The following is a 17,131-nucleotide window of genomic DNA, read 5'->3' as shown; positions in this document are numbered from 1 at the left end:
CGGGATCAGTGTGAACCTAGGCTGACAAAGAGGTGAGCACATCGGTCTGCTTCTCCTTTCACTGTCCAATCACAGGCTGGGGGAGGGACAAAGACCTGTAAGAGTTACTGAACCGAAGTAGTGGAAAAATCAGGTCTCCTGCCTTGCCAGATAGGACTGCGCTATGTGGCAGAGCTGTGTAGATATCAGGACAGGATGGACAGAAATAGAACTGTTTTGGCAGGTTAAACAGCCCCAGTATGATCGCAGAAAATCATGGCGGTCACAGAAAATCATGGCAGGCGCAGAAAATCATGGCAGGCGCAGGGAATCATGGCGATCGCAGGGAATCATGGCGATCGCAGGGAATCATGGCGATCGCAGGGAATCATGGCGATCGCAGGGAATCATGGCGATCGCAGGGAATCATGGCGATCGCAGGGAATCATGGCGATCGCAGGGAATCATGGCGATCGCAGGGAATCATGGCGATCGCAGGGAATCATGGCGATCGCAGACAATCATGGCGATCGCAGACAATCATGGCGATCGCAGACAATCATGGCGATCGCAGACAATCATGGCGATCGCAGACAATCATGGCGATCGCAGAGAATCATGGCGATCGCAGAGAATCATGGCGATCGCAGAGAATCATGGCGATCGCAGAGAATCATGGCGATACCACTGCCATGGCATCCATCCCACGATTCGCATTACATACGACTGGGGAGAAAGGACATTAAATTCAGGAGCGTGCTGGAACAATCCTCTCATTTTACATGGCTGGACAGATCAAAACATCCCTCGCCTGAAATACTCTGTGCTGCTGGAGGACCCGGCCCTTTTCCAAATCAACCGTCACATCCACAGCTACTCTCTGCTGCAGGAGGATGCAGCTCTTTCCATAATCATCTTCATTTCCATACGTCATTACTTCCTCTACACCTGTCACAATGTATCAACTTGTCTTCCCACTTTCTTCCCCGAAACACTTCCTGCACCTCGTTTTCTCCCAAGAAAACACGATTCACCGCCTACATCTCCAGAATCCTAAAACGGGTGAAGAAAATGGTCACACAGCTCTAACAAGTGACAAGTTTATGGGGTTATAACCTCGGTCTAGTTTTTTATCTATTTGTGAGTCCCATTAGAGAGATCTACCTTCACTTCCTGTCTGATGGCACAACAGGACGAGAGATGAGAGAAGAGCTCCCCACATTTAGGAGAAACCCTCACTTAGGACCCATTCACACCAGCAAGGCGCACCGAGTGATACGTCTACTGGTGTGCGCTGGGAGGATAGATGTTAATCCTGGCCCACCGCGTTTACTTTTTTTTGTTAGAACTTTATACATGACATTTCATTCGGTTCTATTGACCGCAGAAGCATCACAACCTGCGCTAAAAAAAAAAAAAAAAGTACGACGTGCAACGTGGTGGTCGGGACCCACGTCATGGAAAACTGCCTCGTCTTTAAACTGAGATTATGCAAACGGTGCAAGCCAGCCAGTTGTCACTGGAACAGGTGTCCCCATTGGAAGATTTCCCCACTATTCCTGGTGACAACTCAACATTTGGGACATCCAACACAATTGCAAGTTACTGGACCTTAAAAAAAAAAAAAAAATTCATGAAACCGACGTGCAGGAAAGGCTGTATAATCACGTATCATGATCCCCGTTTGCTTTCTTAGGATGTTGTCAGACACAACGTGCTAAAAAATGTAAGGAGAACCCTCATTTGCTCTGTGTCAGTCACTCTCTTCCTTTCGAAGACACTTTAGAACAGCCTTTCTCAACCTGGGTTCCTCCAGAGATTTATAGGGGTTCCTTGAGCAATGTCTTCCTCTCAGATAGGTAACCACTGACCACAATGATCTTTATAGCTATCTTTAAGAGGAGAATTCTTCCTTCTGCCCTTAAATGTAAGGAAAATTCTTCCTTTTGACCACCACACCAATGTACTATGAGCTGTAGATCTAGTCATTTTTAGCAGGGGTTCCCCGAGACCAGAAAGGTATTTCAAGGGTTCCTCCATGTTAAAAAGGCCATCATACCAAGGTTCCTTTATGTTAAAAAGGCCATCACACCAAGGTTCCTCTGTGTTAAAAAGGCCATCACACCAAGGTTCCTCCGTGTGAAAAAGGCCATCACACCAAGGTTCCTCCATGTTAAAAAGGCCATCACACCAAGGTTCCTCCGTGTTAAAAAGGCCATCACACTAAGGTTCCTCCATGTTAAAAAGGCCATCACACCAAGGTTCCTCCGTGTTAAAAAGGCCATCACACCAAGGTTCCTCCATATTAAAAAGGCCATCACACCAAGGTTCCTCCGTGTTAAAAAGGCCATCACACCAAGGTTCCTCCATATTAAAAAGGCCATCACACCAAGGTTCCTCCGTGTTAAAAAGGCCATCATACCAAGGTTCCTCCATGTTAAAAAGGCCATCACACCAAGGTTCCTCCATGTTAAAAAGGCCATCACACCAATGTACTAGGAGCTGTAGATCTAGTAATTTTTAGCAAGGGTTCCCTGAGACCAGAAAGATATTTTAAGGGTTCCTTCATGTTAAAAAGGCCATCATACCAATGTACTAGGAGCTGTAGATCTAGTAATTTTTAGCAAGGGTTCCCTGAGACCAGAAAGGTATTTCAAGGGTTCCTCCATGTTAAAAAGGCCATCATACCAATGTACCAGGAGCTGTAGATCTAGTCATTTGTAGCAAGGGTTCCCCGAGACCAGAAAGGTATTTCAAAAGGTTCCTCCATGTTAAAAAGGTTAAGAAAGGCTGCTTTAGAACATATCAAACATGAAGCCCATGGGCTGAATTCGGCCCACCAGGCCATTTCATGTGGCCCTCGCAACTCTCCTGCAGCTTTGGCACCCCCTCCCCCACACGCATGTCCCCACCTTGCTCCGCAGGCAGTGGCAGAGGACAGAACTCCCCCTTTAGATCCTGCGCTTCTCTGTGCAGCACCAGAGAGGCTTGTTTCTGCACCCTCCCCCCATCTCAGCAGTTGGCAGAAGAGAAAAAGGATAGAACTCATTCTATAGATCCTGCACCTCTCTGTGCATCCGCAGCACCACCTCATCTCCATCTCCTTTGGTGTCAGCATTCAGCTGACTCCAACCCTCCTCTGGTCCTCATCCAGATCCTGCACTGATTCCCAGCTCCACTGCCAGCTTAATGTGATGTAAGGGAGGAGGGGAGGGGGCGGCTCTTGGCATCTTATACATGTGGGGGTGGGGTGCTCTGGACATCTAGTCTTACAGATACAACCAGCCCTTTGATGGAAAGCACAATGCAGATGCAGCCCATGATAAAATGGAGTTCAACACCTCTGCTTTGGAATGCACCACCGATGTCAATCCCAAATGGGCAGGGCGAAACATGTCAGGGAGCATGGTGGGAGCGGCACTGGCTGAGGCCACATTCATCTACATACTGGTGCATTGGGTTAGTGAGCGGCACCCTTTCTTCTCTTCTATAAACCCAAGTAACTGCCATATTCCAATCAAGATGTGTTAGTCAGTAGAAAACATAGTGTTAATGGGGAACAAGTGTGTGACTGGAGGCAACACAAAGCCCACTCTGTATGCAAATGGGAATGAAGAGCTCAATGGAAGCGGAGAGTCGGCCCCCACATTCCACAGTGCAAAAAAGACAGCTCTCAGCAGGGTGCTCAGCAGGACGCAGGGGCCCCCAGGACATACTGCAGGATGCAAGGGGCTACAGTTCACACTCTCCAAGTTCAGGGCCTAGTGAAGCAGGTTTATGGCCGGTCAATGGTTCATTCCTGCACCGTGTAAGGTACTTCCTGTAACACAGGACAGGTTCATTTTAGAGGAACTGAAGTCAAAACACAATATAATCCGACAATGTACATTCCTCACCGTCCATATCCACTTCCCTGCTGCCATGTCTGAACTAGGGTGGGGCTACTTCTGGCTGAGATCACACAACCCGCGATGGCCGGTGCAGTCCTGGGCACACACACACAAACCCTTCTGTCACAATTAGAGGCATGGCGCTTGGATTGGCAACGATATTTTGCAATACGACAACACAGGTTAAGTTAGGGCAGCCCGTTTGTTAAGCAATGCACCAAAATGGAGCGAAAAAACACAGAGGACCCTCTTTTGGCAAGGCAGAGCACCACAACAGACAGCATTAGCGGAGTGGTGCTCAGTGGGGAATAATGCATTGCACTCTACTATACAGAATGTTGGGGTGCCGCTCATAAAGAATAACGCCCCAACATATTGTACAGTAGAATGCAAGCCATGCATGCCCCCCTCCCTCAACACACTGACATGCGTTGAGGAAGCACCCACGTTTTCTACGCCTTGCCACAAGTATAACAATTGACCTAAATGACCCAGAGACTAAAGCCAAACCAGGTCACATTTAGAAGGAAAAATTCCTACCAGAAAGCCAGTGCTTCCCTGGTATTAGTTCTGCCCAATTCACCTCTGAACTACAGAACACCTCCCCGCAATGTTACAGGAATGAGAAGGGGAGTGTTCTGTGGGCACACTCCCTGTCTAAGGGACAATGTCAGCTTGTGATCTGGTTAATAAACAAGCCTGTGATGTGCTGCTGACATTTTGCAGCTGTGGCACCATCCTCCTTAATGCAACAAAAGCACTCCATATTGCTGACTGCTACTCCGTGTGTACCGCGCCTTCTGCATTCCTGACATCCTGTCCCAGGGTGACTACGGATTCAGTAACTTTCCCTTTGCTTGGCCTCTGAAAAATATGCGGCACGTACACTAAAATGCCTGTTGATCCTGCCAGAAATCCAGTGAGCTCCCAACATCCTGTGTTCTCTGCCTCTGCTCCACTGAAGTCCCAACTGATTTATAACAGCCCCATCCAGCTCACTTCTCTGCACTACAAAGTAACCCCAACCCCATGGTATGGAAATGAGGGGTGGGGGAGGTGTTCTGTGGTCCTAACATACTTCCTGTTGTAGGGGGTGGGGATGTAAAGCGTTCCTTTGACTGAAAAGGTGAATTACCATTTTTATGTGGAACTAAACCCTCCCGTCCTTTACAGGCAAGGGAGCTGCAATCTCAGCCTCTGTTTGATCTGCAATCTCAGCCTCTGTTTGATCTGCAGTTCCAGTGCTGCTGCACATGTGATCAGTTATGACACCAGCCATTGGATGGCACAACAGTTTGGATGGAAGCACAAGCAGATCTGATGGTTGTCATGCAAAGCACGCCTTGAATGCAACCATTTTGGGAGACTGTTAAATACAAGTGTCTAGGAGTTCGGCTTTTCAGTGGAAATAAAAACTCTCCTAACTTTCACAACCAGAGTTCTATGTAACCCCAAGGTTCCTCCAGAAGTTGCTTGGGGTTCCATGAGCAAGGAGCGATTTCTGCTTCTCAGGTAACTTACTAGTGATATCAACAATCTTTTTAGCTATCTGTAAAGGGGAATGCTTCCCGCCGACCCCTCGCCAGTGCAAGGGGCCTCCTTCCCGCCGACCCCTCGCCAATGCAACGGGCGTTCTTCCCACCGACCCCTCGCCAATGCAAGGAACGTTCTTCCCACTGATCACCAGTGTATGGAGCGCTCTTCCCACTGACCTGCAATGTATGGAGCGCTCTTCCCACTGACCTGCAATGTATGGCGCGCTCTTCCCACTGATCACCAGTGTATGGAGCGCTCTTCCCACTGATCACCAGTGTATGGAGCGCTCTTCCCACTGATCACCAGTGTATGGAGCGCTCTTCCCACTGATCACCAGTGTATGGAGCGCTCTTCCCACTGACCACCAGTGTATGGAGCGCTCTTCCCACTGATCACCAGTGTATGGAGCGCTCTTCCCACTGATCACCAGTGTATGGAGCGCTCTTCCCACTGATCACCAGTGTATGGAGCGCTCTTCCCACTGATCACCAGTGTATGGAGCGCTCTTCCCACTGACCACCAGTGTATGGAGCGCTCTTCCCACTGACCACCAGTGTATGGAGCGCTCTTCCCACTGATCACCAGTGTATGGAGCGCTCTTCCCACTGACCACCAGTGTATGGAGCGCTCTTCCCACTGATCACCAGTGTATGGAGCGCTCTTCCCACTGATCACCAGTGTATGGAGCGCTCTTCCCACTGATCACCAGTGTATGGAGCGCTCTTCCCACTGACCACCAGTGTATGGAGCGCTCTTCCCACTGACCACCAGTGTATGGAGCGCTCTTCCCACTGACCACCAGTGTATGGAGCGCTCTTCCCACTGACCACCAATGTATGGAGCGCTCTTCCCACTGACCACCAATGTATGGAGCGCTCTTCCCACTGACCACCAGTGTATGGAGCGCTCTTCCCACTGACCACCAATGTATGGAGCGCTCTTCCCACTGACCACCAATGTATGGAGCGCTCTTCCCACTGACCACCAATGTATGGAGCGCTCTTCCCACTGACCACCAATGTATGGAGCGCTCTTCCCACTGACCACCAATGTATGGAGCGCTCTTCCCACTGACCACTGTACTGTAAGCTGGGATATAACAGGTGGCCAGGTTCTCTGAGAACTTAAAGCTGTTTCAAGAGATCCTCCATGTTACAAAAGTTCAGCATCGCAGTTTTAAAGCCAAGAAAGCTGCCGCCCTACCCTGTGTTTGATCTGCAATTGTCATGCTGCTGCACATGCGGCCAGTTATGACACCAGTCATTGGATGGCTCAGCAGTTCAGTTGGAAGCACAAGCAACAGTGAAAGTTATTCATTGTATGCCTTAAACTCAACAGGTAAAGCGAAATCGGTGGGTTTAGTTCCATAATAATTCCCAAGCAATCCTGAGCACTGACAAACATCAGACGCACAAATTAGTGAATTCACACATTTTTAGACCAGAAAAAAAAAAAAAAAGTGAACCAAAAACACAAGCAACATCTAATGTCAGCGGAGAAGCCGCAGTGGCTTTCTAGGATATTTGATTCACATAGTTATCTAAGCAACTCCCCCACTTTAAAATGATTAAAAAAAAATGGCTTGTCCACAATGCACTAGGCCCACCTAATAAATGTGGAGCTATGCCGTGCCGTATACTGAGAGATCCAGCCTACTTCATAAACTGCTGTCACCACAGCCATCACTACACCGAGGCTCTGCCACGCTAGTGTCGCTTTTCCTGCCGCCAGCCAGCCAATCGGGGACCAGGAAATAACTCGCCACTTGCTGTCAGTTTAACCCTCCACGGCCTCTGCAGCCAGTCGGAGCGTGTCACGCTACCACGAGTCACAGCAGCCCGGCAATGTCAAGCGGCGGGGGTCTGCCGTCTCACGTGTACAGTAAAAAGGAGATTTGGCGTTACGGTATAATAACCGAGACCTAAGCGCTCATTAGAATCCATTTCTAAAGCCGATAAATCAGGGCGGCAAGCTGTAAACCACTCCATATTTTCAGCTCAGCCTTGTTGACATTCCTCAAGATGCTATCGGTTGTAAGACGTCCGCCACTTCTACGCCATCAGCGTGTAAGATAATATAATCTCCTCTACATCCACCCCCCCCCCCCACACCCCCTCAATCATTTGGGTCCATAGCAACCCACATTGCCTCTCATTGAAATGCAAGACCTCCGGGTAGAGTACAGTAACACTTTGCTGGCTAAAAAGGGCTCAGCTTACACAAACAAAGGAGCACCACAGCCGCCGGGTCCCCCTTTCCCCTGCCAGTCACGGCACTTGGGGGGGGGGGGGGGAGATATTGTGCGCCTAATGAGAAAGCCAAACAGAACCCACGCTTCGATCCCTTATTAACAAGGCGCTCTTGTGAATTGAGAGTGCACTCCGCCAATAAAAGAGCCATCGGGGTTAAGATCTCTGTCCTTGTTGGAGATTTACTTGCACAGAAAAAAAAGAAAAAAGCATAAATTATTTTTCTGGCAGATTGGACATTTGGTGGAAGGTAAAAACCCTGAAAGGATTATTTACAAGGGGTGCAAGGGTCTCAAAGAGAAAGTTTAGCCTTTTGTTGAGGCGACACAAGTAAGGGGGGGGGGGAAATACAGGAGGAACCTTTAAGATGTCTGGGGATTGACATGGGAGCAGAAGGTGAGGCATCCGCTAAGGTGTTAATGCCGTCTGCTTATTCACAAAAGCAAGCCAGAGGCCAGAGCTGGGGGGTGGTGAATGTCCCTGCCCCAATGTCAGTGCATTGCAGTAAAAGAGGAACTAGACCTCCTCCTCCTCCTCAACCCCCCCACTACTTTGCAAACAATGCCTCAGCTAAATCCATCAGTACACAACAGGTCAGCTCTGCTATCATCTACATGAGGACCATGGAGGGACTGACACACATAACCTGAGCCATTAAATCAGGCTGGGGGGGTGGGGGTGGGGTATTTAAGTAAACCCAACTGCTGGAAAAAGGTGATCCCTTCATGTGGGTGCATGTCAGATCAGTCCCTTATATACAGGGTTTGGTGTATGGATTTCTCTATTACAGAAAGGTGATCTCTACAATGGGGGGGGGGGGGGACAGGTTTGAACAATCCCCATTTTCAAGAAATACAAGAAGACAGCCGATCATTCAAGAAGGTAACCCCTTCATGGAGAGGGTACAATTTCACTCAATTCCTACATTAAACAAATACAAGACAGACAAATCTTCAAGGAGGTGACCCTTTCATGGGGGGAACATAAGATCAGCATCTGCATTTAAAAAAAAAAAAAAAAGGAAATACAAGACAGCCAATCCATGGAGGATGTGATCCATATGATCTGTTTGATCAATCCCCAAGTAAAGAAATACAAGATGATAAAACATTCAAGGAGGTGATGCCTTCATGGGGGCAGAGGGGGAAACATGAAATCACTTCCCATATTGAAGAAATACAAGACAGTCAATCCTTAGAGGGGGGGGCATGTCGGATCAGTTCCTCTATTACAGAAATACAAGACAACAATCCTTCCTACAGGTGATCCCTAGATGGGGAGGGGAGGGGGGGGGGGGGCACGTTAGCGCTACCCCCAAGTTACAGAAATACAAAACGGCCAGACCATAAAACTCTACAAGTCTGTGAGCAGTACAGCCAAGTGTGAGGGGGGGGCCCGGGGACACAAGGGTTAAGTGTGGTTTATAAATAGATACAATGTATGAATAATACAAGACAGGCAATAGAATCCAGAATGAAGGAAAAGGATCTGAAGATCAGGGATAGGATACAAAGTGTGTAAAGGATCCACAGAGAAGGGAAAAGATCAGGAAGATTATGGAAGGATACAAAGTATGCAGATCATCCACAGAGAAGGAGAAAGATCTTGAAGATCAGGAAAGGAGGAATGGATACAAAGTGTCAGAGATAGGATACAAAGATAGTCAGAAACGGGGAAGAAAGAACACAGAATAGAGAGAAAAGGAGAATGATCTGAGGATCCAGACAGAAGAAGAAAAATCCTGAAGATCAAGAAAAGAGGAATGGATACAAAGTGTCAGAAACAGGGGAAGGATACAAAGATACGGGTCTATAGGATCCAGAGAGAAGGAGAATGATCCGAGGATCAGGAAGGGATACGGGTCTATAGGATCCAGAGAGAAGGAGAATGATCCGAGGATCAGGAAGGGATACGGGTCTATAGGATCCAGAGAGGAGAATGATCCGAGGATCAGGGGAAGGATACAAAGTGTCTATAGGATCCAGAGAGAAGGAGAAAGATCCGAGGATCAGGAAGGGATACGAGTCTATAGGATCCTGAGAGGAGAATGATCCGAGGATCAGGGGAAGGATACAAAGTGTCTATAGGATCCAGAGAGGAGAATGATCCGAGGATCAGGGGAAGGATACAAAGTGTCTATAGGATCCAGAGAGAAGGAGAAAGATCCGAGGATCAGGAAGGGATACGGGTCTATAGGATCCAGAGGGAAGATGAAAGATCCTGAAGATCAGGAAAGTAGGAATGGATACAAGGTGTCAGAAACAGGGGAAGGATACAAAGATATGTGTTTATAAGATCCAGAGAGAAGGAGAATGATCCGAGGATCAGGGGAAGGATACAAAGTGTCTATAGGATCCAGAAAGGAGAAAGATCCGAGGATCAGGGGAAGGATACAAAGTGTCTATAGGATCCAGAGAGGAGAAAGATCCGAGGATCAGGGGAAGGATACAAAGTGTCTATAGGATCCAGAAAGGAGAAAGATCCAAGGATCAGGGGAAGGATACAAAGTGTCTATAGGATCCAGAAAGGAGAATGATCCGAGGATCAGGGGAAGGATACAAAGTGTCTATAGGATCCAGAGAGGAGAATGATCCGAGGATCAGGGGAAGGATACAAAGTGTCTATAGGATCCATAGAGAAGGAGAAAGATCCGAGGATCAGGGGAAGGATACAAAGTGTCTATAGGATCCAGAGAGGAGAATGATCCGAGGATCAGGGGAAGGATACAAAGTGTCTATAGGATCCAGAGAGGAGAATGATCCGAGGATCAGGGGAAGGATACAAAGTGTCTATAGGATCCAGAGAGGAGAATGATCCGAGGATCAGGGGAAGGATACAAAGTGTCTGAAATAGGTAAAGGATATGGAGAGTATATAAAATCCAGAGAGAAAGATAAAAATTTAAATTAAAAAAAGAAGTCTCAGATTGTAGGAAGTTTCCAGTCAGCCAGCAGTTTCCAGAATGACAGCAGAACAGACAGTCCCATATTGCAGGCAGCCCCTACACATCAGACACAATTCCTGGTATTTTGGTAAAATGAAGGCAGCGATGAGACAGAGGAGGAGGAGGACCCTGGACCCCCTGATCCTGCTGTGGGCTCCTCCAGCCCTGCCTGATGTTTGTAAACACTTCCCTGCACCCCACACTCAGCTCTCCAGCCTCAGCAGGCATTTCTAGGGACAGCTGAGCCCGGCGGGTCCCTGGAAATCGGGGTGTCGGGATGTTGAAGTCACCTTGGGGGGAGGGGTGTCATGCACGGAATACAGGACAGAAGAAGGGACTCACCCAGCAGCCAGTCTGATCTCCTCTTTATTCCCCTCCTGCACTCTCCGCCATTTTCCTCCTGTTTATTTAAATGGCACACACTCCCCGGGCAGGGAAGAGTTCCGTCCTCCCGCGGGGGAGTCTGGGAGTTGTAGTTGGATGGGAGGAGGGGAGAAGAGAGGAAGAGGAGGGCGGGACTGCAACCTCCAGCATGCACTGCGGCGCCGCCTGCAACAAGAGGGGACAATGAAAAGCACTACTAGTGTGCGGGGGTGAGGGGCAGGAGAGGTGACTGACACGGGATAGTAGACTGCACCCCCCCTCCCTACAATCATAGATATACTGGGGGCACAGGACAGAAAACTGCCCCCCCCCCACCATAGATATACTGGGGGCACAGGACAGAAAACTGACCCCCCCACCATAGATATACTGGGGGCACAGGACAGAAAACTGACCCCCCCACCATAGATATACTGGGGGCACAGGACAGAAAACTGACCCCCCCACCATAGATATACTGGGGGCTCAGGACAGAAAACTGATCCCCCCCACCATAGATATACTGGGGGCCCAGGACAGACAACTGATTCCCCCCCCCACCATAGATATACTGGGGGCACAGGACAGAAAACTGATCCCCCCCACCATAGATATAATGGGGGCACGGGACAGAACTGATTCCCCCCCACCATAGATATACTGGGGGCACAGGACAGAAAACTGATCCCCCCCACCATAGATATACTGGGGGCACAGGACAGACAACTGCCCCCCACCCACGATAGATATACTGGGGGTACAGGACAGACAACTGATCCCCCCCACCATAGATATACTGGGGGCACGGGACAGGCAAATGATCCCCCCCACCATAGATATACTGGGGGCACAGGACAGAAAACTGCCCCCCCACCCACCATAGATATACTGGGGTCACAGGACAGACAACTGATCCCCCCCCACCATAGATATACTGGGGGCACAGGACAGACAACTGAACCCCCCCCCACCATAGATATACTGGGGGCACAGGACAGACAACTGAACCCCCCCCCACCATAGATATACTGGGGGCACAGGACAGACCACTGATCCCCCCCACCATAGATATACTGGGGGCACAGGACAGAAAACCCGACACCCCCCCCCCCCCACCACCACCACCATAGATATACATATACTGGGGGCACAGGCTAGAAGACTGACCCCGACCGCCACCATAGATATACTTGGGACACAGGATAGAAGACTGATCACCCCCCCCACCATAGATATACTGGGGTCACAGGATGGAAGACTGGTCACCCCCCACCATAGATATATTGGGGACACAGGATAGAAGATTGATCACCCCCACCATAGATATACTGGGGGCCCAGGATAGAAGACTGATCACTCCCACCATAGATATACTGGGGACACAGGATAGAAGACTGATCACTCCCACCATAGATATACTGGGGGCCCAGGATAGAAGACTGATCACTCCCACCATAGATATACTGGGGGCCCAGGATAGAAGACTGATCACTCCCACCATAGATATACTGGGGGCCCAGGATAGAAGACTGATCACTCCCACCATAGATATACTGGGGGCCCAGGATAGAAGACTGATCACTCCCACCATAGATATACTGGGGCCCAGGATAGAAGACTGGTCACCCCAACCAACACAATAGATATACTGGGGACACAGAATAGAAGACTGGCCACCCCCCCCCCCCCCCACCATATATATACTGGGGGCACAGGATAAAGACTGGTCACCTCCCACCATAGATATACTGGGGACACAGGATGGAAGACTGAGCCTCTCCATGTCTATGGTGACAGTGGAGGATGATTAACTAAACCCTCAATGGGGACAGAGCCAAGGACGAGGAACTGAACCCTCCATGGGGGACAGAGGAGAGGACGAGGAACTGAACCCTCCATGGGGGACAGAGGAGAGGACGAGGAACTGAACCCTCCATGGGGGACAGAGAAGAGGACGAGGAACTGAACCCTCCATGGGGGACAGAGGAGAGGACGAGGAACTGAACCCTCCATGGGGACAGAGCCGAGGACGAGGAACTGAACCCTCCATGGGGACAGAGGAGAGGACGAGGAACTGAACCCTTCATGGGCACAGAGCAGAGGACGAGGAACTGAACCCTCCATGGGGACAGAGGAGAGGACGAGGAACTGAACCCTCCATGGGGACAGAGGAGAGGACGAGGAACTGAACCCTTCATGGGGACAGAGCAGAGGACAAGGAACTGAACCCTCCAAGGGGGACAGAGGAGAGGACGAGGAACTGAACCCTCCATGGGGGACAGAGGAGAGGACGAGGAACTGAACCCTCCATGGGGGACAGAGGAGAGGACGAGGAACTGAACCCTTCATGGGGACAGAGGAGAGGACGAGGAACTGAGCCCCCCATGGGGGACAGAGGAGAGGACGAGGAACTGAACCCTCCATGGGGGACAGAGGAGAGGACGAGGAACTGAACCCTTCATGGGGACAGAGCAGAGGACGAGGAACTGAATCCTCCATGGGGACAGAGCCGAGGAACTGAGCCCTCCATGGGGACAGAGCCGAGGAACTGAGCCCTCCATGGGGACAGAGCCGAGGAACTGAGCCCTCCATGGGGACAGAGCCGAGGAACTGAGCCCTCCATGGGGACAGAGCCGAGGAACTGAGCCCTCCATGGGGACAGAGCCGAGGAACTGAGCCCTCCATGGGGACAGAGCCGAGGAACTGAGCCCTCCATGGGGACAGAGCCGAGGAACTGAGCCCTCCATGGGGACAGAGCAGATGACGAGGAACTGAGCCCCCCATGGGGACAGAGCCGAGGACGAGGAACTGAGCCCTCCATGGGGACAGAGCCGAGGACAAGGAACTGAACCCCCCATGGGGACAGAGCCGAGGACGAGGAAGTGAACCCTCCATGGGGACACAGCCGAGGACGAGGAACTGAACCCTCCATGGGGACAGAGGAGAGGATGATGAACTGTACCCTCCATGGGGACAGAGCTGAGGACGAGGAACTGAACCCTCCAAGGGGACAGAGCAGAGGACTAGGAAGTGAACCCTCCATGGGGACAGAGCAGAAGGTAAGGGACTGAACCGTACATGGGGGTCAGAGCAGATGATGAACTGAAGCCTTCATGGGAACAGACCAGAGAATGAGGAGCTGAACCCTCCATGGGGACAGAGCAGAGGTTGAAGAACTGTACCATCCATGGGGACAAAGCCGAGGATGAAGAACTGAAGCCTCCATGGGGACAGAGGATGAGGAACTGAAGCCTCCATGAGGACAGTGGATGAGGGACTGAACCCTCTATGGAGAAAGAGCCGAAGATGAAGAACTGAACCCTCCATGGGGAAAGAGCTGAGGACGAGGAACTGTACCCTCCATGGGGGACAGAGACGAGGAACTGAACCCTCCATGGGGACAGAGCCGAAGACGAGGAGCTGAACCCTCCATGGGGACAGAGCCGAAGACGAGGAACTGAACCCTCCATGGGGACAGAGCCGAAGACGAGGAACTGAACCCTCCATGGGGACAGAGCCGAAGACGAGGAACTGAACCCTCCATGGGGACAGAGGAGAGGATGAGGAACTGAACCCTCCATGGGGATAGAGCAGAGGATGAGGAACTGAAGCCTCCATGGGGACAGAGGATGAGGAACTGAAGCCTCCATGGGGACAGAGGATGAGGAACTGAAGCCTCCATGGGGACAGAGGATGAGGAACTGAACCCTCCATGAGGACAGTGGATGAGGGACTGAACCCTCCATGGAGAAAGAGCCGAGGACGAAGAACTGAACACTCCATGGGGACAGAGCTGAGGACGAGGAACTGAACACTCCATGGGGACAGAGCAGGGCATGAGGAACTGTACCCTCCATGGGGTCAGAGCAGGGCATGAGGAACTGAAGCCTCCATGGGGACAGAGGAGAGGACGAGGAACTGAAGCCTCCATGGGGACAGAGGAGAGGACGAGGAACTGAAGCCTCCATGGGGACAGAGGAGAGGACGAGGAACTGAAGCCTCCATGGGGACAGAGGAGAGGACGAGGAACTGAAGCCTCCATGGGGACAGAGGAGAGGACGAGGAACTGAAGCCTCCATGGGGACAGAGGAGAGGACGAGGAACTGAAGCCTCCATGGGGACAGAGGAGAGGACGAGGAACTGAAGCCTCCATGGGGACAGAGGAGAGGACGAGGAACTGAAGCCTCCATGGGGACAGAGGAGAGGACGAGGAACTGAAGCCTCCATGGGGACAGAGGAGAGGACGAGGAACTGAAGCCTCCATGGGGACAGAGGACGAGGAACTGAAGCCTCCATGGGGACAGAGGAGAGGACGAGGAACTGAAGCCTCCATGGGGACAGAGGAGAGGACGAGGAACTGAAGCCTCCATGGGGACAGAGGAGAGTACGAGGAACTGAAGCCTCCATGGGGACAGAGGAGAGGAGGAGGAACTGAAGCCTCCATGGGGACAGAGGAGAGGAGGAGGAACTGAAGCCTCCATGGGGACAGAGGAGAGGAGGAGGAACTGAAGCCTCCATGGGGTCAGAGGAGAGGACGAGGAACTGAAGCCTCCATGGGGACAGAGCAGGGCATGAGGAATTGAAGCCTCCATGGGGACAGAGCAGGGCATGAGGAGTAGTGTAGTAGCTTCATTTTGATCTTTCCAGAACAATATAGGAATGGAGAGGATTCTACTTTCACCTTCACAAATCTGTACCTGATGAGAGGACTGTATCAGGATCCTCTGACTTCGCAGTCTGGCATAGTCCATCTCAATATCTTCAGAAGAGAATCCAGAGGATGAGGATCCTGTATAGCTGACCTGAAGCTGATTTATGATTTTACTTGACAAGGCAGGAGTTTCCCTTTAATGCTAGAATTGTCACCCTCGGCGTTCATAGCATTCAGCAAGACAGGCGTCATTGTGAGGAGCTACCCAATAAATGAATGACAGGTGATAAATGCTCATGACCTCACTTCCTGTACAGGAACGAGCTGAACATGTTCTGCTACTTAATAAACTGATCTGGCTCAGGTCGCTTTTGTTTTCTCTGTAGCTTCCAACTCCAGGCAGACTAGATCAATGACAAGTGCACTCCAAGTTCATTTATCCCTCTGTCCTATCCTAACCCACCCTCACCCTATCCTAAACTAATCCACCCCCTCCACAGATGCACACATAGCACAATCCAATGGCTGTAATTTTGCTGTTTGTTTACATCCAGTCCCCCCAAGTCTTCTCTGTCCTGGCCGTACCTGTGCATATGTCCATAGACCTATATAGGACTGTGTCCCACAGCCGAAGACAATCAGAAATGGTTCCATAGAAGTCTATGGGGCTGTAATGGATGCAAGAACAGTGAAAATGCACCGCTGAATGTAAACAACATAATCACAGATGTCAGATGGAGGGAAGTGTGCTCTGGAGGGGGAGGGGAGTTAGGTTAGGTCAGAGTTTCTCAACCAGCATGCCAAGGCATGAGGCTGGGGTGGACAGGCTCGACAGCACAGAGAAAAATTGCACTGCTGAATGTAAACAAACAGTTGAATCAAAGCCTCAGGTGGAGGCAAGTATGGTTTTCTGGAAGGGTAGAGGGGATAGGTTAGGTCAGAGTTTTCCAATCAGCATTCCCGGGGCATGTGGCTGTAATGGACAGGCACTGTAGAGCAGCAAAGATGTACACTGCTGAATGTAAACAAAGAGTGGAATCACAGCCTCAGATGGAAGTAAGTATGGTTTTCTGGAGGTGAAGGGGGAATAGGTTAGGTCAGAGTTTCTCAACCACAATGTCAGAGCATGAGGCTGTACTGGACAGGCACTCCAGAACATAGAACATTGGCACCGTTTAATGTAAACAAACAGTGGAATTACAGCCGCAGGTGGAGGCAAGTATGTTTTATTGGAGGGGATAGGTTAGGTCAGAATTTCTCAATCAGCATGCCCAGGGCATGCGGCTGTAATGGACAGGCATGCCAGAACAGCAAAGTTGTACACTGCTAAATGTAAACAAACAGTGGACTCACAGCCTCTGATGGAGGTAAGTATGGTTTTCTGGAGGGGGGGGGGTGGTAGGTTAGGTCACAGTTTCTCAACTAGCATGCCGGGGGAATCGGGGTGCTGTGAGCATCCTAACAGCCAATGATGCCCTAGGGCAGGGGTGGGCAACTGAGGCCCTCCAGCTGTTGATGAA

At 50.5% G+C, this 17,131-nt stretch overlaps 1 protein-coding gene across 7 annotated transcripts in view; it reads right to left on the bottom strand.

Annotated features, from left to right (window-relative positions):
* Positions 1 to 17,131, bottom strand: part of NCOA3 (nuclear receptor coactivator 3) — a 220,737-nt gene that overhangs the window by 135,423 nt on the left and 68,183 nt on the right. For 6 of the 7 annotated variants that reach the window (XM_089653110.1, XM_089653113.1, XM_089653112.1 and 3 more), the window contains exon 1: positions 10,940 to 11,062. The exons of the other annotated variant lie outside the window; for it this stretch is intronic. The gene's annotated coding sequence lies outside the window, so the exon portion shown is untranslated. Of the gene's footprint in view, positions 1 to 10,939; positions 11,063 to 17,131 lie in introns of those variants that run through there. 7 annotated transcript variants of the gene reach the window in all.

This window comes from Staurois parvus, unplaced genomic scaffold, assembly GCF_062004578.1.
Source record: "Staurois parvus isolate SC_StPar_1 unplaced genomic scaffold, SC_StPar_1.0 ptg000699l, whole genome shotgun sequence".
In the NCBI taxonomy this organism is placed as follows: Eukaryota; Metazoa; Chordata; class Amphibia; order Anura; family Ranidae; genus Staurois; species Staurois parvus.
The sequence above is the reverse complement of the archived record's forward strand: the minus strand, read 5'-3'. Positions and strand labels throughout refer to the sequence as shown.